The 22,299-nt window shown below is 37.7% G+C and overlaps 1 long non-coding RNA gene across 1 annotated transcript; it reads left to right on the plus strand.

The window, feature by feature from the left end:
• The first annotated feature begins 7,686 nt into the window (after positions 1–7,686).
• Positions 7,687–21,943, plus strand: LOC136290633 (uncharacterized). Its single transcript, XR_010721264.1, has 3 exons — positions 7,687–7,740; positions 15,945–16,109; positions 21,254–21,943. It is a non-coding gene; the product is annotated as an uncharacterized lncRNA (long non-coding RNA).
• Positions 21,944–22,299: the final 356 nt, after the last annotated feature.

Genomic DNA, 22,299 nt, shown 5'->3' on the forward strand with positions numbered 1-22,299 from the left:
GAAAAAAACAACCTCTGGAAAGTCCAAAATCAAAACTTAAAGTTACCTGAGAGTGTAACCCTTAAGACTTGCAGACATCACCAAAACAGGAAAAAAAAAATAAATCCCATCTCTGGCAGTAAGGCTCCTGTGGCACCGCAGAGCTGATCACCACCTACACCACGGGCCTGAGGAAAAGCAATTGTGACTGTTCAGCTTCAGCCATCACAGGCTCAAAGGGGACACCATCTCTAGGTCTTAGTACTTCTCGCTCTTTAGACGCTGACAAGTCTTCTAAAAGAAACATATAAATATGTGAAACATATATGTTTCGTATAAAGAAACATATTAAAGATCGTCCCTAAACAGCGTGGCTCAAATCTTTTACTAAAAATATATATATATAGGGAAAGTGGGATTATCTAAAGCGCAGTCTTCATTCAGCTTGTATTGGAACACTGCCTGTTTGTGCACTTACGATAAAACTGTTCTATAGATTTACAGATCTGCTAGAGGAGGTAGTGACAGTAGCAATTTTGGGTTTTAATCTAATAATTTAGGATGTAGCAGTCACAGACAGGAAACCAAGCATGGAATTTTAAATAGTCCATCCAAGTACATAGATTCAGAGTTATGCTGTCAAACAGCACAGGAATCATAGCAGCACACTGGGGAACAGCTCTGTTTTAACACTTCAAATCTACTTGGGACCAGCAGCTCACGTTTAACTGAGGGATGCTGAGGGAAGTCAGGCAAAAAGATGTTTGACTATGGGGACCACTCATGAATACCAATGAAAGATGAAAAAACAATTTGTAGATTGTTTCTTCATTTGGATGAACAGCTTGGAGGCTTTAGAGCAGGCATGCCTAGGAATGTCAATAGGTATGGCCCTCCCATCCAAACACTACAGAGATGTGGTCTCCATCTAGCTTTCATTTCACAGAGAAATGCTAGGTGGGAAGAAGATGTGTAACTGGCTTTACTTCTGAGCTGCAGGACATGGTTGGGGCAGAAATTGGAGCTGAAAGGTACCCACAGTAAATTTTTAACTGGAGCTGTAAGAAAGAAACTCAGACTCTGAAGACACTTAATGGGCAGTTCTGAAGGGCCTTTCAGCTGGACTTCTGCCACTGACTGTGATGAGACCCCTGGGTGATGATGCATTTAATCTGATGACCTAGTTACAAAATCAGTCTAAATGTGCATTGCTTTCTAGTGTGGTCTTGTTCTTTAAATGATTTTTAATCTGGAAATTTTCATTATTATTATTATTATTATTATTATTATTATTATTGTTGTTGCTTTTTGCTTTTTACTACTTCACTGTCTCCATCTACAAAGGATCTTTTGCAAAATATCTTGACAGCTGTGTGGAGTAATTGCTGTGTAAGTTCTCCTAGGTCATGTTTATCCTGGGGGGGGGGGGTGAGGTGGCAGATACAGACATGAGAATCCAAATTTGGCATGTTAATAACTGGATCATAATTTGCATTTTTTGGCATTAATTTTACTGATGCCATTACAAATGCATAAATTAAAATAAAGGGATATCTGGCTATGACAATCTTTCTTACAGTGTTCAGTGATGCAACATGAAGTAGGTTTACCAAGTACAGTTTAATTCTTTCATCCTTGAACTGATTTGCTATTAAATTCTATTTACTACCAAATATTATGGTAAATATTATAAAGCAGTGACTACAGAATGGTTCTTAGGGTAAAGTAGCCATACAATTCTAAGAAGAAGGCCCTATTATAATGACAATAGCATGTATCAGCTTTTCAGAAATTCTGACATTTACATGTCATGAATTAGACCAATTGACATAAGATTGACTGATTTCTGAATATTCTTTAAAATCTCTTTTACAGTGTTATAACTGCATTAATAAGAATAGAATTTAAAATTGTGTTTAGCTTAGTTGTAATAAAATACAAATTTCCTGAGTTCAAAGGAATCAGCTAAAGGTTAAAGCAATTAACAGCTGCATTTATAAACATGGAAAAAAAAACTAATGAGCAAACTATCAGTGAGGGGACAGTGGGCAGTCAGTCTCAGGGTGTGCGATAGTCTGAATGCATCTGTAGTAAGGCTTTAGAGGAGAGACACATGTAGTGTGTCTTGAGTATGTTCCATGTTATCAATAAGACCAAGCAGTACCAAAGAAATAGAAAACTGCAGTTATGCTGGCAGTTGTTTAGTGGATTTTTTAAGCTAATCTGTCTTAAATTGGTGATTTTTCCATGTGCTGTTATCTTAATGATATAGCCCCCTGGTTCACTTAATGTATATTTATTGCAAACTTCCTCATTAATTATATGTTCCTAGGAATTCCAGTCTCTTTCTATATATACAGAGGTGAGATCTTCTCAAGTAGTGGTGGTATGAAGGAAACTATATTGTTTAAATAAATTAGGTAAGAATTATAAGGTACAAAAACTGATACATAACTTGTGTTATTTTAAAATCAACCTTTAGGAGAATAAATCAGCTGACAACTGAGCTCGTTGTCACAGTTAGGTGACTGACTGAGCTTCAGCAAATCTGAGGATGCATTCATGGGTTTAAAGACAGACTTTAATATTTGCTGTATCCTGAGTTCATAAATAGAATGCCATTTGCTTTTAATTTAATCAGGCCTATGCTTTGACATTAAATTCCCATCAACTCAGTGCCATTGTTTGTGTCCACAGACTGTGGATATGTTTATGTTTACAGACTGCGAACTTGGGTGACTGAGCTAATGTTTGTACAAATTCAACTTAAATGACTCAAGAGAACTTTAAATAAAGCCAAGTTTTAAAATCTGTGTTCCACATTTTCTCGCATTTGTCTTATGTCTTATATTCAGTAAATTTGTTTTTACTTATACCATTGATACTGATGCATTTTACACTGATGTCTTAATTTTTCTGCTGACAAACTAAAAGGAATGATAGAAGTATGTATTTATATAACTCAGTCCTGCCTTAATGGTTTACAGTCATTTCTAATCTGTATTGCACAAGAAACGACTAAAAACACCTACTGTATGCTCCTTTGATTATGTTGCAAGGTACCTATTTCTGCACTTCCTGTTTTTTCTAAATGCTTCTACTATTCTATTTCTTTTAATCTCTCCATTCTAATTACACTCAAGCTCTTCCTAATGGATTCCTGCTGCTAATCAGAACATCAGAAGACCACTTATTCCTTTTGACAGAGCCTCCTTTTATCCATCTCTTTAACCTTTTAAAATGAGAGCTCTGGCCACTTCATTTGTTTAGTTTTTGTAGAGGCTCTGGTGTACTGTGTCCTTACAATGCTTCACCTTTTGCAAGTCCATGGTAACATGGGAACTATGTAGCATACTCTGCAAGTTTCCAGTTTCAAGATACCAGCTGTAGAAGTATCTACATTTAAAATTTTTTGGAGAAAAGAAGGAGAATTGGGGCTACAGAGTAGCAGTATAACGTGCTGTCACTGCATAGCATGGCAGCTTCAACAAAGAAAAGAAAATCTTTTGTACTAGATCCTTTAGATGCTCTGTATTGCAGACACCTTTCTGGACCAAAATATTCCACTCAGGTTGCATGCAAGTGTGTCAATACACAAAGATTTTCAACAGATTCTCTGGAACCCACAGTTTCCTTGGAGCCCGTGGTGTGCCCAGTGGCTTAATGCTCAGAATAAAATGATCAGAAGTTCAGTGTGGGGGCAGATATATCTGGGCAACATGCCCAAAGCTTAGAGAATAAACTCTTCTGCCTCTGCTTCGCCTTCTGTTTAGCCTGTCTGGGCATTCATTCGAAGAATTCCTCCTTATAACCATTCAAGTATACCCATTTGTGAAGTTGCAACCAAAATTCACGATTTTATTCTTGTGAGACTTTATTGTGACTTTTTTCTTCAATAGTGAATTGAATCTAATCTCTGGTAAGTTTATCAGACCCGTCCTTGATATATCGGGATATTTTTACTATACTTACACTAAGAATGGGAAAATAAGGATAAAATTCTCTGCCAATACAAAGATGGTTACTGAATTAGTCTAAAAAAACCCCAACAACATAGTTTTGTGTGAAACAGAAAAATTGAAATCTCAATGCTTTCATTAAAATTTGAGGGACAGCATGTAATTTTTTAATCTATCTGTCTCGTTTGAGTGGTCTCTTTCCTTCTTGTCCTTTTCAATCTTCAGGCCCTGTAGCTGCAGCAGTTGAGGCTATTAGATGAACATATTGTATAGTATTTTAGATGAGCTGACTCCAGAAATTCAATCTTGCTGGGATTTCATCAGGTCTCCAGAGGTTTTCCTCAGCTCCTCTAGCAGGCATATTGTGTTGTCAGGTACCTGTGAGGCTACAAATAATTTCTTATTTTGTTGTTCATACTAATTTTAATTCCTTTTTATTTCAGAATTGGAACAGACTTTCTCATTAGTGCTGTCAAAACATGTCGCAGTGTTATACAAAGTTTAAATGTACATGTGTACATCTATCTGACATTTTCAGTTTAAAAGCATGCAATTCCCATAAATTCTGTAGCAGCATAGCGTGTTTCACCTCTCCTGCAATGGTGTTGGTTTTTTTTTTTTTCAATAGATGTTCTGCATACTTCTGACTTTCAAACTGAGGCTATGAGAGTGAGCTAGATAGTCTGCATAATCTAGATAAACATATTCAGGCTCAGTGCTATATACCTGTATCAGAAACTACATTCTTTTAAATTTGGTTTGACTTATTTGTCTGATTGCCTATCTTTCCTCATTAAATAAATATAACTTCTCCTCGTAAACCTTCTGCAATCCTAATTCTGGTTATCTCCTTAGTCCCTTTAATGTTTTCTGTTTTTCTTCCTATGATTTCGTTAGTGCCTATTTAAAGGAATTAACCTTTCAGAAAAAGAGAAAAATAAGGAAGAGCTTGTATTGTTTTCAGCTTTTGGTGTGTATAATTGGTAAAGTTTGGATCATTTAATCTTCTGCAAACTGTAAAAAATCTCTAAAATCACTTAGACTGAGAAGTACCTCAACCCATATTCACTAGTGTGTTTATTCCTTAAAAAAAATCATATCCTACTAAACAGTAATATTAGTTTTGGCAGAAGAGCCTCAATCACAACAATGGGGGAGTAATAGTTCCTTATTAATAATATTTAGAAAAGAAAAAACAATCATATTATTATTGACTATATTGTAAGAAACGTTGGGAGCACAGACTTAACAATTAGTGTGATCTAAATCATTACTAAATGTTACTAGTGTAAAAGCCATCACCGTGTACCATAGGGACTGCTGTGTAATGGAGTTCTGTTGTGTGAAACTAAAACTGTTTCTAGGCAAAGACCTTCAGTGACCTCTGTGTAGTTTAATAGCACTGAATCATAGTGATGAAATCCTGTAAAGCTCTGCCTCCACGTTCAGAGCTGTTCCTGAATAGCTCTGGATTGGTATAACTGCACCCATCCACCAAAGGCAATTTTCCCACTAGCTATGACCTGACACAGCAAATGTGATGACATCTTTTGCAAGGTGGGTACCGTACTCTTTGGATATTAAGAAATACTTTGGAAAAAAAAAATGGTGGACTTAAAATTGTTGTGTAGCTTCTGGTATTTAAAACAGGATTAAAAGGAATTATATTTGAATATAAACACTTTCACAGTATTACAAGACAGCTGTACTAAATGATATACCTAATAAGCTATGGCTCTGACCTTTGGTGTTGTTATGAATCATTATTTCTCTTCCCTGTGAAATTATGAATCTCAAACCAAAACAAAAAGTTTCTGGAATAAACAGTAGGAAAAGATATTTCTTTGCAAAATAAAGGAAGTTACTTATAAAAACAATTTTGAAATAATTTTAACTCATTTCCATAGAAGTTCTTTACATTAAATAGCATAACATTCTGGAAAATCAGACTCTAATGCTTGTCACACAAATCAGGCCTCTGAGTCCTCTTGCTCACTGCTGCAGAGACTTGGAAGCTGTTTTGGAGGGACTCTGGAAAAACTGTGTTCCCTGCCCCGGAGTCCCTGTTGTAGTGCTCATGAGCAATCCTTTTTCCAGCATATATTTTCCTGCCATGGTAAATAAAAGATTACTTATTTGGTGATTTCTTGGGGGGGTTTTAGGGTTTTTTTCTGGCTAAATGGCCTTCCAGGCTGCAAGCTCAGAAGCATTCACATCAGTATTGAATTCCACATTGTACCAACTGTAATCTGCATGGCCAGGCCAGGAACCCAGAAGTTCTTGGTTTGACACTGGTGGGAGAAAGGCAAAACATTGCAACAGAAAGTCTGTTCCAAAAAGCTCTCCAGCTAGACTTTCAGTTTTTATAAGCTGGCACTTCTGTGTGTAGAATAAGATTTCACATTACTTTTCCTTAGGGACAGCATTCATTCATTCAAGCCAGTATTTCAAGTTACAGCTCCTGAGGATTCAGGTCTTTATTTTTTTGTCTTGTAATATGATGTGGATGAGAAACATAATTCTGCTGCTTGGGCTAAAGCAAAATGAAAAGCCCCATTATTTTTAAAATTAATTACCACTGCATAAAACTGTACAGAAATAACCAAATAATTTCTGCATTTTCTAACAATTCAAAATGTCTTGAGTTTTGAACAAACTAAAGGCAGCTACTGGTGACAGTATTTCCTGAGGGAATATAATTATGGTTTCAAGATGATAGTTTCTCTACCTTGCCTTTTGCTTTGAAATGACAGGAGAGGGAAAAATAATTAAAACTGGGGATAAGAAACAACTAAAACAACATTAACTGAAGTGACATTAACTGAAATAGTATGATAGGCGCTTACATGTCTGAAGTACAGAACCATTTTTGCATGTCCTTGTCACTGGCAGAAAACAGGAAACTGAAAAGTCCTTGACTTAAAGTAAGCACTCCTTAGCAACAACTAGAACATCAGTGTGTCCTCAATATTTGCTCGTATGGAATATAAAACACAGACTGTAGCAGCTACTAGGAAGAAAATTAACTGTCCTAGACGAATCCAGGATGGTATCCATTCCTTATTCCATACCATTTACATCGTGCCCATGTCCCACACTTCCCAGTACATCCCAGTTAACCACCGTCATCTTTCTGGTCATTTGAGAGGTATCTATCTATATCTACTCTATATCATCTATATCTATCTATATATATACAGTCTATGGACCATCCCTATAAAAGTCCATTGGCTTTGTTTATTCCAGGACTTTGAGTTCCATCTTCCATAACAGTATTTCAGGGCAGAAAAGCTGGTGTGTGGTGTTGGATTGTTACATGCTGAAGCCAGTTATGGCTCCAACCCTGCTGTGCTTGTCCACTTGCACAAAAATTCATTCTTCTGGGTCACTGTGATGTGAATTTGTGAAACTGAGTGTCGTCTTTTGGAGCTGTGCAAAAGATGTTACTGACAATTGCTGCATTATGTCATGGTGTGATACAAGTTGGAGTTACAAGCAATTGTGTAGTGCTGAATTTGGAGCCACCTTTGGCAAATCTCTTCTTCCTTCCCATACAAAAAAATCCCACCCCTGACCACATTTAAAACTCATTCATGCATAGGTGGGAAGACAGGTAGAGATAATGCTAAAGGCAATCCTGCCTCTGATATATTGCAGCTGTGCTAATTACCAAGCGTGGGAACAACCTTGCCCTCACAGTGGGGTGTGATAAAGAGCGAGTTACCTGGTAGAGAGTCAACTGGAGTCTGTTGGCTGTGCTGTGAGGAGGAAGGGACAAGAGGTCGTGTGAGGGACAGATCAGGTAAGCCACTGTATGAGGGACAGGGTTAGGTGGGCGTGCCAGGGACAGGAAGCAGTGAGCTGGGACTGCCAAAGAGAGAGAGAGAAGAAGGAGGAAAAGAGCCAGAGCTGTGTGGAGCTGCCCATGGGAGGTTACACAGAAAAGGTATGAAAGACTTCTAGATAACATGGTGCTAATACTTGAAGTGCTCTGAAGTTTTTAATGAAGCACTTTGAGTGCAGTGGCTGTCTTGACTATGACACATAGGTGTTTCCCAGTGTTTGGATCACGCAGAGTTAGTATGTGTGGCTGACAGAATGCTGTCCAGTAACAACATATATGGAAATAGAGGGCTATGAGGAACTGAAAGGGTCAAGTTCATCCCATTCAGAAATCTTAATGCCCTACACAATGATAATCTGTAAGCTGTTTTAAATATGACCATGCGTCTCCATGAGGTTGAAATGCAACCTATAGAAAGGGTCCATAGGCGCCATCCCTTGTTGTTTGTAAGTCTCCTCACGCCAGGCAACTGTGGGAGACTTTACTGTATCTGGTGGTGCTGGCATTTTATCTGAGGTTTCAAGGGTCTGCTGCTATCAGGTACAAACAATCCACAGAAAGGCCCTACAGTAAATTTGCCAGGAGATTTGCAAATAATCTAGTAATGCCCTCCCTGCAAATGATGTTTGAGTCTCGCAATTGAATTCACACCTAGAAACTTGTAGCTGAATTTTGTTATTTGTTTACAGCAAGCACTTATTTGAAACCACATTATCTACTTGATTCCTGGTGTGTCAAGAAAACAGAAAACCACATATCTTCAAAGTATATTTGCTTTCTATTTTTCACATATAGGGAAGAAATATATCCTTGACTCCCGTAAACCCAGCTGGACTGTTAAGCATCACAATTACCTAAGTTAAAGCTGTAGGACAAGTCTGGCTTGAAATTTTGTCAGCTTTGAAATTCATCACAAGGTCGTGAACAACATACCCATCTTGGAGTGCCCACCATTCAATAACTGAGTTGAATAGTCACTTAGCTCTACTCTTGTCTCCAAGAAATCCTGAAATACTTCATCACGCTGGGCATCATCATTTTCTTTGCTTTACTGACAAATTAACAGAGGCAGTAGTCTTCAATTATTCACATCATCCATTTACACCATACTCAAAATAAAATTCAGAGTTCCTGAGAAAGAGAAACATTTATTGTGAAATCTGCCTTGTGTGTCTTAATATCTTCCAAGCACAAGTTTGTTGTGAAATGTTAATTGTATAACTCTTGGTGATTTTTCATGAAAACAACAAGATCTGGTAGTTTGACTCAGTGTTCCATGTCTGCTTAGGTAAATGAAGTGCACAATCTACTCATGTCACACTAATTATTAAATACTGTTGTTAAATAATGAATTGTGTGGGCAAGTGTAGACATACACAGGTGAATTTGAATTTCACTTTTTTTTTTCCCCCCCGATTAGTAAGGCCAGTTACCTTGGCTGACCCTCCCCTCCTTTGGTTTACAGGCAGCTATTACTCCTAATGAGCTTCTGGAAATAATTTCGTTTGTATAGGCAGAGAAGCAAATTCAACAGACTGTACATTTGGTATCACAAAAAACGTGAGAAGTAAAAGCAGGGCATCTGATTTTTTTAAAATTTTTTTTTTTAATTTCCTAGAGATAATTGAAACAGTTTCAAAATTATATGTGCCATACTGCAGTCTCAATTAGTCTATAGTGAAACAATGCCCAAACAGGAAGGTACAGTTTTATTGCATGGCGTCATATGGAATTTAGGAGCTAAATTAACTTTCTGTTCTTGTTTCCAATGATTTTTTTAAAAGATTACACCACAAGAAAATATGAGTGACTTCAAAAGGAGCGTTTCTTTGCTTTATGATGCTTCAGTGTTATATCCTATTGCATGCATTTCACTTCTCTGTGCTTGAGAATGTCATGGAACAGATCCTTCTATAAGCTCTGCTTAGGCCCGTGGAAAACAGGGAGGTAATTCGAGGCAGCCAGCATGGCTTCACCAAGGGTCTAGTTCTCTTTTTCAGGCTTTCAACTTGATTCTTTCACCTTCAGAGACTCCTAACTTAACACTTGATGAATAGAAATAATCAATACAGAGGACTCATGATGATGTTTGTTGTACACATAAGCAGAATGTCTTGTGGACTTTGTCTCTTCGTGCCGCTCCTGGCTTTTGAAGAGGCACAACAGCCCATATGAAGTGTGCAGAGAGGCTTTTCTCTGCATTTAACTCCCGTGGTCATAGTGATCATTACGTTTTCCATTTATATTACTGAAAAAGATATTTATGCTTACATTTCTCTAAGAAGGATCAGAAGAGGATCAGAAGAAGCATTTTCTTAGGTCTTGAGAACCATGTTTCTTAGAAAACAGGCAGAGCTCCTAGAAGGCAATAGACAAAAGGAGGTTTTTTTGTAACAGAGGAAGACCCTTTAAAAACCCAGGCTAGCTAACTTGAAAGAAAAGTTTTTTCCCTATTTGGCAAGGAAAGTTGGTCATATTTTGTAGCATCTGGTAAATAAAATCCTGTTGAAGCAACTTACCAGAAACTTTCAGGAGTTTCTGCTGATAATCGTGACCATAAAAGTATTGTAGGTGTTTTACTCTAAATAGAGAGAAAACTTAACTTTATCATCTTAGAAAAGAATTCCCCTAATGTTTCACACAATGTTATGCAACTTCAGTAATTGTCTAACAATTTTTTGGTTTTTCATATTTTGCCTTCTTTCAAAAATTTATAGTGCAAAAATAAGGATATTTGGGAAGGTGTTAGTTTTATCATATTTGAGAGATCACAATGTTTTCATTTTCAGACTTTACAAAGAAAGTTTATTCCTAAATGTGACAATTTCTTTCAAGAAGAATTGGTTTAGTTTGTAGAAGTCTGATGTATTGAAAACCAGTTTTCTATTTTGTGGGCATTTGCTGCTTTCATTACAAAATTTTGTTTCCATTCATCTGACACTTCAAATAAGAACGCATTTAGCTACAGCTATTACCATCCACTATTGCAACAGAGAAATTTAAGAAGGGTTACCTAAGGATAGGGCAAAAGTAGGCACTTTAAAATAAAAGCTTCAATGAATGGTATGAGCCACATTTTAGGGCACAATTTTTGTGACTTAATAAAAAACAGATTTTGAACAATTAGAATATGGCAAAAATCCTTTTCAGAAGTGGTAGAGAGGAAGTATGCAAGTCCATAATAAAGTGGATTTTTAAAATGAGTACTAGCCTAACTAGAACCACGAGAGGGAGGTAGCATTGCCTTATGTAACCTGAATGGTCACAGAGGTGTGAGAAGAAAAGATCAAGCTGGGCGGCTGGGCCAAGTTTGGTGTTGCAGCATACTGGTGAGTGCAAGGAGGCAGGAGAGCTTTATGGCTTCCTTGAATCACCAAGGAATACCTGTCACAATAAATTTTAAATGAAAAGGCATTTCCATGCCCACTATGACTTGCCTCAGCTTGGTTCTTGATGCTCTGTTGAGCAAGTCAGTTAGACAGAGGCATTGCTAGCCAGGTGGGTACATTTTACTGAGGGGAATGGGAAGACAAGGTGAAGCTCTCTCTAATGTTACTTGATGCTTTTCACCGAGGTACTGTAATTGGAAAAAGCAGTTTGAAATGCCTGTCCACTAAGAATTGAAGGTCTTGGTATAAAGAAAAACATTTACTGCAAGAGGCTCACTCTTTAAAGAACTGTTTTCTTTTTGTTTGTGCTATTTTTCTTCTGAATGAAGCATTTTTGTAGAAACATTGAGCTGTCTTGTCTCATACGTGCTTGATTGCTGTTCTGTGAACTTTCAAAACTATGTTTCAGAAGGATCTTTGGTAAGGATTTTTTTTTCCTCTCCCCTTCCATGTAGCTTTAAGTTATTTAAGATTTTTAATGGTTAGTGAGAGATGTAAAACTTCTTCAAAAATATACAAGGGATCTATTAATTTTATTCCTATTTGAAAGTCTTGGTTACAGTGCCTAATGCTTCCTAAAATAGAATTACTGGACATTAAACTTCAAATGTTTCATATTAGAAGGGCAATACCTCAATCTAATTCAGAAATAGATTGATGATAGAAATGAGACTGTTTTATAAATTCCCTTAGCCAGTTCTTGCACTGTCATCCAGTTATACTGGTTTCTAAAAGAAAAAGATGTTCTTAATTATATACTTTTGTGCCCTATTTTACTCTAGAACAAGAATTATTTTAGTGAGTTAAATTTTAATTCCTTGGGCAGAGCTTGTTAGGCAGGTCATGAGCAGCATAGCTGTTTATGACAGTGTCTGCTTAATTGGTATCTTAAGTTAATTGGTTCAGAGGAACTGAACTGGTAAATGCACACAGAAAGAATTCATTATCACCATTACAGTTTTTGTTTTGATCATTTGCCATTAGCTTTCTGTAAACATTGTATCAGAAAGTATTAGACATGATGAGGGGGTTTTAAACATGTGTTGTCTTAAAACTGCAACTGTTTCAGATGGAATTTTGTAGTAATTTATAAATGGATCAGACCAGAGACTGGTGTGGCTTAGAACCTCCAAGTGGCAGTCAGAGAATATTTTATTCATACACTGGATTTTTTTGAACTAATTCACATCTGAGCCTGTGATCTCATGATTAAGTACTTTTATCACTTAGCAGGTGTAAAAAGGAATTTGTGTAAAAGTGCTTTTGTGTTGTCATTAAGTGATGCAGTTCACAAAGATTTTCACCTTTGCAATACTTTTGACAATTAATTTACATTAATTATGTGTTCTATTAATAGTGTCCCTTTACAGTCTGCAGTTTCTGTTTATGTGAGAGAGCCCATTTCTGTAGGTATCATTCAAAGGGATAATTAGGGGTTTCTACTAACTTTTCATTTGCACTGCCTTTTATGCAGTTCACCAACTTACCTTTTTCACTAGTAGTGTATTAATTAACTAGAGATCGTCTTCTCTTCTGCTCTGTATAAATACTGATGATCAGTCCATGTGACTGTAGATGAAAGCATACCATTAATTTAAAGGACTGCATGGCACAATATTTGCCACCCCTTAATTGATTAAAAATAATAATCTCATATAATCCTTTCTAGAATAACGCAACTCATTAGTTTGCTGAATGAGACAGTTATAAGTTTACTGAATTAAAGAAGGAATTAAGTCACTTTTTTTTTTTCACCTCTACCTAGGTGAGCTGGTGCTCCCACAGATTTACCCAAAATAATTTTACTAGATTATATAAACTGAATTGGAACTAGGTTTCTTGGTTGTACTGGAAATAGTACATTAGGTATCTGAGGAGTCATATGTTGTGTCTTGCTCTCCTCTTATTCTTGATCAGCTTTCCATGCCTTGCTCTTGCGGTCTGCTATGGGGACATGATGAGAAGGTGAGCTCAGACCTGGGAAATGCTCCCAGGTATTTCCACTTAGATGTAGTACAGCAACAAAGAGAGACAAAACTACAGCTGTATTTAATTTCTCCAGGGCCTCAAAAAAGTGGAAAAATGGAAGTTAACATGTGCATTCTGCTTTAGCTGCCTGTGAAGCATGTGAGTTGAGACTGTAAGCACAGTTCCGAAAAAGCAAGTGGCAGCCAGCAGAGCCCTCCTCTTTCTTCTCAGCTCCTGAATGGAGGTCAACAAGAAACATGTTCACTCTGAGGTTTTCCATGGTTTCTTTTGCCCCTGTTTACAAAGTCACAGAGTGTCTGCAGAGCATTTGCCACTTCTGAAAACTTGCCCCAGGTTAGGTGTTTTAATTTAGGGTCTTCAGGGGTCCTATAATAATTTGGGAATTATTCAGTATTATCAATGATCTGTCTGTTACTTTTTGATACAGAAAAGCCGGTCAATGGCTGAGAGCAAGTTCTTGAGTTTTCACACTTAGTGATATAATCCTCTGACTGATCTTTTTAGCTTTGCACAATACATGCCCCAATTTCCATCTTGGAGTACAAATGCGCTGTGGTGGTTTGCTTTGTACAGCATTTCACTGCAATTATTCAGTTCCAGTCAAGCAATGAGCCCTCCACCTACTGGTGTCATTTGAACTTACCCGTAATAACACATAATTTCAAAGACAAAAATATATTTGTTTATTTCAGGAAAGGACTAGGGTAGAAGAAAAAAAAAAAAGGGCAGTGAAAAATTGAACAAAAAAGTCTTCTTGATGTCTATTTCAAACAAAAGTGTTTTCCTAGCTGTCAGTTTGAATCTTTACAGCCCATTTTAGCCATAGCAGCATAGGGATTAAATTGGCTAGCACTACTCTGCCTCCAAACATTACTTCTCCCAGCTGACACCTATGTCTTGTTTCTACACTGAATTCTAGCGTATAGCTGAAGCTAGAAATAGCAGTGTTAATGTGCTTTGCTGCTCTAAAAGAAACAGAGGAGATGAGATCTTGTATTAGATAATCTGAAATGGGAATCTAAGCTACATGTTTAAATAAAAGCATTTCCTTTTTAATAAGGAGGCCTTACTGTATTTCAGCTTCTTTGAGCTCTATGAGAGAGTAGTGCTAGTGCAAGCTGAACTGAGACTGCTTGTCTGTGAAATCATGGAAGGCTCTTCCACATACTTCCTTCTTTCTGAGGAAAACAACTGTGTGCTAGCTAAAAACTAGAACTTCCCTTTTCTTGCAGAAAAATGTACATTGTGAAAAACTTGTTTTTATAACTGATTGAAAATTGCCTATCATAAAAGTTATCCAGTGTGTAATAGTTTCAGTGTATACAGATTTTCTGACTTGCTACACTGACTACATACCACACCTTAACCAACCATGTGTCAACATTAAGAGCAAAGTACATATATTAAACTCCTTGTTTTCTGAACATTTCTTCCACTAGCAGTTGCTACACAGCCAACCTCTGCCATCTCCATGCAAACTCTTCAGATAAGGCAACATAATTTATGCTAGTGCACAGAAAAACAGATCCATAAACCTCTCTGGGTTGCTTTCAATCTGGATAAAGCTCAGCTTTCAGCTGAGATGACTGATGCAAATGATCAGAGAGTTCATTTTAGGCTGTCTGGGCCCTCATTGCTCCCCAGAAAAACACTTGTGAAACTGCTCTGTGGAGTCCCCTGCTCCCTGAGACTTGGGGGTGTGATCACTGCTCTAATGCTTTGCTCCCACAGCAATGGAAGGGTGTTTGTTGCCTCTGTATATTCTGAAGATCTCAAACTAGGAACTTTACTTTAAGCATGTATGCATTCTTACTGCGTCAACATTACTGCCTTTGCCTCTGAACTGAGATGCTATCCAGACAATAAGCTGGACCCAAGCATGTCTGGTAGTTCCTTGACTTAGTTTGATTTGAATTTAAAATTGTTTGAACTTAAAAATTCTTTTCAGACCTCAAAAAGGATTGAATAGAGAGACACAGCGTCCTTAAAATGAATACAGTAGATCAGACTAAGAAGAGAAGCAGAAGAAGATATTCAAGTGAAGAGACAGTGTTTCAGCCTAAATTGAGTGCTTGCTACAGGGAAAGGGGAGAGCACAACAGCCAAAATCATGTTACAAATATAGGTATTAAGGAAAGGGCAAAATTTGATAACAGCAACTATAGACAGGGAAAGGATGTTCTGTTTAATTTATGCTCCTCCCCTTTCTGAATAATGCGGGCAGGCTACCTTACACATGTGCTAGGAGTGAAGGGGAATGCCTGGAAAAAAAATCAGTTTTGGTAGCATGAAAGGATAACTTTTGCACCCAGCACAGGCTGTTTCTGTGGAACAGCAGGAGAGAAAAAAAAAAAAAGTTCTCCTGTCTAGAGCCTTCCTCTCCATTGCCCATCCCAGAAGAGCCCAGGGCTCCCTTTAAATGCCTCAGGGTTTTCAGACTTTGCTGACTCATTCATACCCTGTCTGGGGAGTGACTCTGTGTACACAACCTTCTCAATACCTATCACTAACAAACAAATCTTTAAAGAAGTTTTATTTAAAACATTCTAGATGGGTGTCAGCCTTAGCCGTGCAGAATTTGTACTGGTGTGAAAGTATATTGAAGGTAGTATTTCTTTGCAGATAGCATTTTTTTGAGAAGTGTTTTCCTTGACTTTCTGCTTCACTTTATCAGGTGGTATTTGGGAAGTAAAACCTTTGCTTTGTGACTTTTTTTAACTTAAGGAAAGTATTAATAAATAAAAAACCTTAAGAGTACATTACCAGTACTATCTTCTTTTACAGCTGGTGTATGTCTCAGACTCTCTGGTTGGCAAGCAGCAGCTGGAGGAAGATAAATTTTGTTGACCAGGAGAGGGCTCTCACAGTCTTCTGTTATTATTGAACTTAAGAGCGGAAAGACCAGAAGGTGAAGCTACAGGAAAAGTCATGCAAGACCTCTCAAATCAGGTTATGTCCACCAGTGTGCTATAGATACCATAAATGTTAATCTTAAATAAGACTGATTATACTTAAATTCTTAAAAAAAAAAAAAAGTGAAAATAAGGATGCTGTTGCAGCTTAGCTCTATTTCCTCCTTAGTAAAGCTGTTAAACAGCACTAAAATATTATAGAAAACAACTTTCTGAACAGCACCACTGACATGCAGATTAACACTGCTGTTGGCTTTGCCAAGGAAATCCCAGAGATGTACGAAGACCCTTCCTTTTGGGGTGCTTAGTGTGGTTTAAACACTGTTATGAAAATAGAAGGTAATGTTTCAGAGAAGAAACAGGATTTTTTTTTCATATTGTTTATTATTTTTTTGCTATCCTTCAAATAACATTATATATCATGAAGAATGAATTTATGAAGTGATACAAACATAGAATCAGCCCGTCTGTGTCTCCTCTTACTATACCTCTTCTTTGTTAAAAACGAATGCATAAGATCTTTATATGAATGCTATTTCATAAACAGAGTAACAGATGCTGTCTTCATTTCTGCTGTAAACAATCAACAGCAAGGTTATTTGCATTTCTAGCAATAGCTGAATGAACTCTGCTTTTTAGTTCTTGTTTACCATTGTAAATTATGGGTTTACTGTAAGCATTATCTCATGAAATCCATGCATGGAAACTAGAGATCAGTTTGCTACAGTGCTTACAGTAAGTACTATAACCAAAGAAAACAAACCATTATCAATTTATTTCGTGTTCTTGACATGAAAGCCTTTTCCAGCCTGTTTGGGTGGGTTTTTTTAGGGTTTTTTTTTGGTTTGTGGGTTTGGTTTTGTTTTGTTTGGGGTTTTTTTTTTTTTGGGGGGGGGGGGAGTGTCTCGTTTTTGTTGGTCATAAAATTCTAAGTATAGTCTTTTATAGATGTTCCTACTTAAGGGCACATGCAGTAAGTTGTATTTCAGCAAAAATACTGAAGTATGGAAAAGAAACCTTTACCTTTCTTTTCCATAGTAGTAAAGGTAGTTTAACAAGTGCCAATATGTTGCAGTATTCTCATCACTTTTTAGGGATATCTTGATCTAGCCAACCTCTCATTTCGACAGATGTAAAAATTTTTTATCTAGTTCTATCTCTTAAATCACTGTCATGGTAGTAATTTAACAGGTTCTTTAATCAGGATGAGACCTGTTGTGCAATGTAATGGAATGTGCTGGATTTGGCTGGGATGGAGTTAATTAGCTTCCCAGTGGCTGGTATGGGGCTGTTTTGGATTTGTGCTGAACACAGTGTTGATAACACAGAGATGTTATTCCTGAGCAGGGCTTGCACAGAGCCACGGCCTTTTCTGCTTTTCATACAGCCAGGCTGGTGAGAAAGGTGGGTGTGCATGGGAGGCTGGGAGGAGACACAGCCAGGATAGGTGACCCCAGCTGACCAAAGGGATATTCCAGACCATGACATCATGCTTAGTATGTAAAGTGGGGGTAAGAAGGGAAAAGGGGAGGATTTATGGTGTGATGGGGCTTGTCTTTCTAAATCACCGTCACATGTGATGGGGCCTTGCTCTCCTTGGGGATGACTGAACACCTGCCTGCCCATGGGAAGCAGTGAATTAATTCCTTGATTTGCTTTGCTTGTGTATGTGGCTTTTGCTTTCCCTATTAAAAGGTCTTCATCTCTGCCCATGAGTTTTCTACCTTTTACCCCTCTGATTCTCTCCCCAGTTCCACTGGTGTGGGAGTGAGCAGCAGCTGTGTGGTACTTGGCTGCTGGCTGGGGTTAAACATGGAACAATAAAAATGGAGCAAATAGCTTAAAAGCAAAGGGTAGTTTGGTGCTGGAGCTGTATTACAAGGTGAAGTTGCTTCAGTCAGATATGTATCTATGATATATAAGACTCCAAGGACTTAGAATAAAGTCATCTTAAACTAATCAAAACTACATATCCAAATATCTACTTTCTTTTTTTTATTATTATTTTCCCATACAATTAGTAAGACTCTAGGATCTTGGATGTGTTGAAATAATTATCTAGTCCTGAACAGACAGATTTCTTCATTCCACTTCATCTCTGTGAAGTGGTTCCTTGTTCCCTCTCTAGCAGTCTCACACTGATGTCTTCCACAACTTTCTGGAAGGTCTCCAATTTTAGACTGTATTTCAGATCAAGAGGAAAAACAAGTACCACAGAGTTTTCAGTCTCATTCACTGCTTTTTTCATCCATCTCTTCTGTGAAAGGAACAACACTTGAGGGCCCCTGCTGACTGCAGGTGTGATGATGTGGAAGGGGGAGATTGGTGTTACGAGCTCCTGAGAGCTCCTGGGAACTAACTAATTTTTCTGACATAAAGAGCCTTGCAGCAGCTTTTCGGAGGAACAGAATCCCACAAAACCAGTATGATACAAACTGTGCCCTGAATAAGCTTCAGTCCCTGAATGGTCTTAAGGAGCAATCTCAAGCAGAGCGTATTGCAATTTAGTTCTGCAGAAGGAATGAGGTTCTGAATTTCACCCATTGTGGTTTGCAGTGAGGATCAGATGAGGCTATGCTATCTAAAATGTGTTCTCATACTCCAGGATATTAATTAAGAGAATGTATCATCGAGGCTTCAGACAATTAACTTTATGAGATGTGGCTTGGCACGGATGGAGACTTAAGGAAAACGTAATTGTTTTGCCTGGTTTTGGTCCCAGTAGTTACATAAAAATAAGTTTAATTTTCCTGCAGTAAACAGCTTGCTCTTTTCCCAGTTGTGCTAACATCACAAGAAGAAAAAAACCCAAAAAAAAACCCAACACGAAAACCAACACAAAGCCAGCAGAAAGTAAAAATTTAGCTTATATTCTGACCTCTTGTGCTGCTTCTTAATCCTTTGGCCAAGAGGTCAAAGTCCTTATGAATGGTAAGTGAACCCGAATTTGGTGGAAAGCCTCACACATCCAAGGGAATTACTACGAATTAAAACAGTAAGATTACCACCTTGTTCAACATAAGAAAATCTGGATGAAGATCAGATGCAAATCTGGTAGAAAGAAGCACTAAAATTACTTGTAGTAGGGATGTATTTATCTCCTAGTTTATCTATTTTTCTTTCAACAACAACAAAAAACCTAATAGATTTATAGTTAAAATTATAATTAATGGTCTTGTCGTCCGTCATGAAATGGGTTTTGTGTCTCTGGTTCCAACTGAGTCTGAAGAGATGAACAACTGCTTGAGTATCACAAAGTTACTCCTCTGGAGAAATTTTGCACCAGAAGTGTCTTTAAAAAATTTTGTTCACAGGGATAGTAATAAATGTTTCCTGCTCAAAAAATGTCCAATTAATCTCCAAGTGATACATATATGAGCTTTCTCCTGCAGAGACAGAGCAAGTATTTGATGAACTGGACGTAAGAGCAGGGCCAACCTACTCAAGTCTCAAATGTCAAATCACTAGTCTAATAACTTCCCAGAGGATTATTTTTAAGCCTTATTATTAAAAGGATCATCTTAATGTGACTACAAGGGCAAAATGAAGCATTCATACTTGTTCAAATGAACCGAATTTGGATTGTAGCAATATTTTGTTTTATGATATTTCCTAAGATAAGCATGTAATGAAGTAATTTAATAACTTTTAAAATGTTTACAATATTTTCTCTTAAAAAGGAGAAAAAAGATTAATAAAAGTGTCACTGGTACAGTTATATTAGATTCATAACAATGGTGCCGGTTGTGATCTCAATGCTGCTCAGCCTTTAGAAACACACTGTGACCACATCTTCCTGTCTGCAGTTGTAATTTTTCTGAGGAAATCAGGGTTTAAGACTTTTTACCAAGGACAAACAAGGGGGCCAGGAGATCATTGTAACTTGGTAGAGCACATACCTCTAGTATCTCTGAGCTTGAGAGACTTAAAAATAGATGCTGTGGTAAGATTCACTGGCCCAAGTGTATGCTCTAGTATGATGACACAGATTGTCTTAATGGCACAGCATGATGACTCAGCACTCTGAATGATCTCAGCAAACCCATCCTCATCAAATGGTTGGGAAGAAAATGCTTGGGCATTAAAAGAAAATTTTGAGAGGGGTAATTTTGAAGACACTTAAACCCATACTCACTTATTAGTTATTACTTTCTGAGATTCAAAAATTTACAATAGGCTTCTGGGTCACCTGTGGGATTAGTAATCTTCAGTGGTACTGTCACACACTTACTGTTCATGGCAGGTTCTTGAGAAGGGTCTGGCTTTGATGCATTCCTTTGTCACTGGCAGAATGTTGGTAAGTAGCATTAGTCTAGATCTACTTTTAGTTCTCTTTCTCTCTTGTTTCTCTTCCTGGGAAAGGTTACTTCAACTGAATGTGAACATTAACAACAGCTCTTCTACCTACCCTCAGTGTAAGGGCAGCTTTCATGCAAAATACCTTTGAGAAAGGTGTATATATTTTTGGATTAAAACCAAGCAACTGCAGGAGTCTTCATTATGTATTGGATGTAAAAGGTTCTAGACAAAAAAAGAATACGAGTGGTTTGTATTTAACTGTATATGAAAAAAAACCCCATGAAATAAAAAAAAACCAAGAACGCTGACCTCAGAGGCTATGTATGGTCAAAAACAGTTTAAAATTTACTTAATTCATTTTGAAATCCTGAGGATCATTATTTATACCATTATTCCAGTCATGTGGAGGAAAAAAGGAAGTGACATGTCTAGGACAAGAGTCCTGCCACTGCCCTAAGACAGTTCCAGATTGTACTAGTGTATTTTCTGGCAAGGACTTTTAAATGCAAATAGGCATAATTTAGCTTTCAACAAATAAAGGTTAAATTCCTGGACCAAACAGTATTTATGAAAGCCATCTTTCTGGAGACTGTGATGTTTAATACTGTCTGTCTTGTATGCTGCAGAGATATATTGGGACTACTGTGAAAATCTTTTGATGTCTTTTTTTTTTTTTTTTTTTTTTTTTTTTTCAAAAGTGCAATAATAGCTGAAAGACCCCTATGGATAACAGAAGGTTTTTTTAATTTGCTAATACTTTTGCACAGCAGAACTGGGTCCTATGTCAGCATGACTGGAAGTGAACTCTTTTCTTCCTGACTATGCTCTTCTTGCTTCTTACACATCTGCAGATCAATGGATTGTTTTTCCCCCTTTTCTCAGGTGTTCATACTTCTGAGAAGGAAACATTTGGTCATGAGATCTTCCAGGCTCCAGGAACAGGGCAACCGACTGCAAGTACAACAGCAATGTGCTTTTGTCGTCCCACTGTGTCCCTGCCAGCTCCCCAGTCCCCACAGCCCTGCCCAGGGCTGGCTGTACCCCACCAGGCACCTACCTGGGACTCAGTTCCCCTACAAGGATTCTGTGTGCCTGCTGAGGGTGCAGCTGCTCTGGACCCTTGGCAGCTATGCACAGCCCTCCCAGACTCTGCTGCCATGGCACTGTGGGGAACCACAGAGGCTCCAACCCCTTCACCACAACCTATGTGAATACACTCCAGTGTCAGCCCCTGTAGACCTCCTGTCAGCCACGGTCACTGGCCTGGCTGGCTCAGGAGTCACCTGGACATGCCAGGGCATCTGTTTCTTCTCCATTGAAAGAGAAGGGGCAAAGGTCAATTTTAATCTTTGACATTTGCAAAAAGCCAACTTTGTCAATAATATTTTGTAGAACTAGAAAAACAAATTTATGTTCTGTGAGTCTTCCTAACAATTTAAACATTTATCATACACAAAGATCAGCTGTCTGAGAGTTTTTTTTTTTTTAATTAAGAGAGAGGAATTACTCTACCATTACAATCCATTTTTCTAATTCCTATAGATACATGGCTCTAGATCTGCTGTTTCCTGATTGCATTTAGTGGATGCTATCAAAACAAAACTCCTATCTTCCCTTTTATTTAGATTTTTAATTACAGAAAGGGTAGACTTTAGCTGGCTGAAGGACCTGGTTATATGTGCTACTCTAAAATTCATTTTAATGTGCTTTGTTTTCTAGGAAGTGTGCATTAACTATATCTGTACCTGCACATATACCTGTCTACATATAAGAATGATGAAATATTATTAGATATTGTGGTGAGATAACATTTTCCCAACACATATTGGAAAAAACCCCACACTGCCAGTCACTCTTGGACATGAAGCCACAGGAGCATCTACTGCAGGTCAGAGCAGATGAAACTTAATAAAGAAGCAGGGGGGAAA

Source organism: Chamaea fasciata, unplaced genomic scaffold, assembly GCF_029207755.1.
Source record: "Chamaea fasciata isolate MVZ Bird 193981 ecotype frontalis unplaced genomic scaffold, bChaFas1.0.hap1 SCAF_6, whole genome shotgun sequence".
NCBI classification, from domain to species: domain Eukaryota; kingdom Metazoa; phylum Chordata; class Aves; order Passeriformes; family Sylviidae; genus Chamaea; species Chamaea fasciata.